This window comes from Microtus pennsylvanicus, chromosome X, assembly GCF_037038515.1.
Source record: "Microtus pennsylvanicus isolate mMicPen1 chromosome X, mMicPen1.hap1, whole genome shotgun sequence".
Lineage (NCBI taxonomy): Eukaryota > Metazoa > Chordata > Mammalia > Rodentia > Cricetidae > Microtus > Microtus pennsylvanicus.
This window is the reverse complement of record NC_134601.1, coordinates 92,957,768-92,962,052: the sequence shown is the minus strand read 5'-3', so window position 1 is coordinate 92,962,052 and position 4,285 is coordinate 92,957,768.

Below are 4,285 nucleotides of genomic sequence, written 5' to 3'. Positions count from 1 at the left end.
AGCAGCTGCGATGAGTTTTTCAATTCCTTTCTTCCTCGTTTCTCTTATTGTAATTTTTGTTTTCCTTTTTTTGGTGGGGGGAGTTAGTAAGGGTAGCGGGGATATTGGAAGGGATGGGGATATAAGCGGGATTGGGATCCATGAAGCAAAACCTACAAGGCAAAATTAAAAATGTTAAGTTGGTTCTGGAAGTTCCTTCATTGTATAAGATTGTTTTGGCTATCCCGGGTTTTTTGTTTTTCCATAAAAGTTGATTATTGTTCTCTCAAGGTCTGTGAAGAATTTTGTTGGGATTTTGAGAGGGACCGTGTTGAATTTATAGTTTGCCTATGGTAGAACTGCCATTTTTACTATGTTGATCCTACCCATCCAAGAACATGGGAGATCCTTCCATTTTCTGGTGTCCTCTTCAATTTCTTTCTTCAAAGTCCTAAAGATTTTGTCACATAGATCTTTCACTTCCTTGGTTAGTTTAACCCCAAGATACTTTATGCTATTTGTGGCTATCATGAAAGGTGAAGTTTCTCTAATTTCCCTCTCTGCTTCTCTATCCTTTGTGTATAGGTCAACTTATTTTTTTGAGTTGATCTTGTATCCTGCCACATCACTAACGGTGTTTATCAGCTCTAGGAGTTCTCTGGTAGAGTTATTGGGGTCATCGTATACAAACTTATCATCTGCAAATAACGAAAGTTTGACTTCTTCATTTTAGATTCAAATCCCCTTGATGTCTTTATGTTGTCTTATTGCTATTGCTAAAACTTCAAGCACTATGTTGAAGAGATATGGAGAGAGTGGACAGCCTTGTCTTGTTCCTGATTTTAGTGGGATGGCTTTGAGTTTCTCTACATTTAATTTGATATTAGCTGTTAGTTTGCTGTATATTGCTTTTATTATATTTAGATATGATCCTTGTATCCCTTACCTCTCCAAGACCTTTATCATAAAGGGGTGTTGAATTTGTCAAGTGCTTTTTCAGCATCTAATGAAATGATAATATGTTTTTTTTCATTCAGTGTATTTATATGACACTGAAGGTCATGCTCAACCTCTTTAACGAACAGGGAAATGCAAATAAAAACAAATTTGAGATACCATCTTACACCTGTCACAATAACTAAATTTAAAAACACCAAGGATAGTGTGTGTTGTAAAGGATGTGGAGTAAGGGGTACACTCATTCATTGCTGGTGGGAATGCAAACTTGTGCAACCACTTTGGAAATCAGTGTGGCAGTTTCTCGGGAACCTGAGAATCAACCTACCTCAGGATCCAGCAATTCCACTATTGGGGATATACCCAAGAGATGCCCAATCATACTACAAAAGCATTTGTTCAAATATGTTTATAGCAGCATTTTTTGTAATAGCCAGAACCTGGAAAAAACCTAGATGCCCCTCAATGGAAGAATGGATAAAGAATGTGTGGAATACACATTAGAATACTACTCAACGGTAAAAAACAATTACATCTTGAATTTTGCATGTAAATGTCTGGAAATAGAAAACCCTCTTCTGAGGAAGATAACCCAGACCCAAAAGGATGAATATGGTATGTACTCACTCATTAGTGGATTCTAGTCATAAATCAAGGAAATTAAGCCTATAGTTTGCAAGCCTAGAGAAGCCAAATAACAAGGTGAACACAAAGAAAAACATATATAGATCCTCCTGGAAATTGGAAGCAAATAAATTTGCCGGGCAAAAGTTGGGAGCATGGGGGTGAGGGAGGGTGGGGGTACGTTTGGAAGAAGGGGAGAGGGGGAGAGGGAAGGGAGAAAGGAAAGACTGGAGAGAGCTTGGGGGAGTGGAAGTGTGGAGATGGAGGAAGGGCAGATATAGGAGTAGGTAAGAAGATATCTACATTAAGGGAGCCATTTTAGGGTTGACAAGAGACTTGGCTCTAGAGGGGATCCCAGGTGTCCACGGGAATGTCCCCAGATAGGTCCTTGGGCAGCAGAGCAGAGGGTGCCTGAACTGGCCTTGCCCCACTAGCACACTGATGATTATCTCGAATATCACCATAGAATCTTCGTCTGGCAATGGATGGAGATAGAGTCAGAGACCCTCATCAGAGCAATGGACTGAGCTCCCAAGGTCCAGTTGAAGAGTAGAAGGAGGGAGAAGATGAGCAAGTAAGTCAGGACCGGGAGGGGTTGGTCTACCCATTGAGACAGTGCCTGTTCTAATGGGGGCTCACAAAATCCAGCTGGACCAGGACTGAAAGAGCATGCAATAAAACCAGACTCTCTAAATGTGGCTGAAAATGTGGGCTGACTGATAACCCATTGATAATTGCACTGGGACTTGTTTCTACTACATTTACTGGCTTTTAGGGACCCAAGTCTGTTTGGATGCAAAGCTTCCTAGGTCTGGATGTAGGGGGGAGGGCCTTGACTTCCCACAGGGCAGGGTTCCCTACCTTCTCTTAAGGAGGGAGAGGGAGGAAGAAGAGGGAGTGGGGAAAATGGAAGGAAATGGGAGGAAGTGTAAATGTTTTAATGGAATGAATGAATGAATGAATGAATGAATAAATAAATAAATAAATGAAAATGTTAAGTTGGGAACCTAACATGAAATTGGACCTAGTATTATAAAACAAACCCATTTCATAACTACAATGCCCCTGGAAATGAGCACATCCATCAGAACAGAGACGACTATGTAGCCATCTCTGTGGGAAGACAGATGGTTTTCCACTGGGCCAAATACATAATACCTGTACTTTTTCATGCTGCTCAATCTCCCAAACTCTTTTCATTCAATTTCCCAACTTTGTCAGATAACCTCAGAGTGAAATAAAATTTCTCCTAGCCCCTCAAACATACTATATTTACTTATCTATTTAAATATTTTCACCATTTGTGTCTATGTATCTGTGTGTGAGCATATATTCATGCCTGTGTGCTTCTCATGGTGAACATGGACAAGTCAGAGTAAAACACCTGGTAGTTGTTTCCCTTCTTAATACCATGTGGGTCTCTACCATCAAGCTGAGCTTGTCATTGGTGGCAAAAGGCCTTGAGACCAACAGCTTCACTTGTGTGTCATCTTGGAGAATCTCAGGGTTCTTTTCCCAGCATCCCTCAGTGTTTGCCCAAGTTCACTTGCATCCTCAACACCACCAGTCAATCCACATTGCTCTCAGGTCAGCCATTCACATAGGCACTGGATGGGGCCTGTTTGCAACCTGGAGTATTAATAGTTCTAAATGTAGCCCATCAGCAGTAGACCGGGCATTTAATCCTGGAAATTGAGTGGCAGAGGCAGATGGATCTGTGTGGGTCTGTGGCTAGCCTGATCTACAGAAAGTGTTTCAGGATAGGCTCAAAGGTCCACAGTGAAACCATGTTTCACAAAACAAAAAAATAAATTCTGATTATTATGGTATCCCAGCAGCAAGAATGGAGTGTAGAGATTCTCGGGATCAGTTCCCTCCTGAGAACAAAAGTTCTTGGAAGAACAGCAGCTTAATCTGAACCTTCTGCAAGTCTACCTACTGATTAAAATTTCTGTGATAGTGGAGATTTTGGGACACTGCAGCTCAGGGCTCAACCACACTTTATCTTAGGATATCTTTATCACCCATAGTAGACATTCACAGACCAGCCCTGTGCGTGACCTCTCATCCTGTGACTGGCCAGTGACTTGGAAATGTACTAACAAACCAATGGATGGCACCAAGTTAGGGGCTTCCAGTGTCACTAGATGGCAGCTCAGGCCCATAGCACAGATTTCCCCACTGTGTTGCAATCACTAGACATATTTCTTCCAATGCATTTCAAAATGGCTTTGCTCTTCACTATTCTTTCTTCTGGTATTATAAAAACATGATGAGTAAGTGGCCACGTGGGAACATGGAATTCAAGGTAAACCAAATTTGAGATCAAAGGTGAAGGTTCCTCAAATGTAGGTACTGAATAAACTAGAGCCTGTCTCCTGGGTGGTGAGAGCTGTTTCTCTATGGAGTGGCTTCTCCACTAGCCTCAGTGGTACTGTAAGGGAGTACCCTCTTTTCTTTATTTTCTTACTGAACTTTTCTTAAAAAATGCATTAGACTTCAGAATCCTGATGGCTTCAGTTGTACATATCTGTTTATTGTAATGTGTATTTTCTACATTCTGAGTGATATTTCCCGCATATTTGTTCACTTTCTATGAATATGATTTTCTTTCACTATTAGCAGTGAATAGCTCAGTCTTATGTTCCTGCTTTCCACTGTGAGGATTAGGAGTAGCTTCCCTCAGCTATGAACTCCAAGTGCATCCACATCTGATCTTGACAGC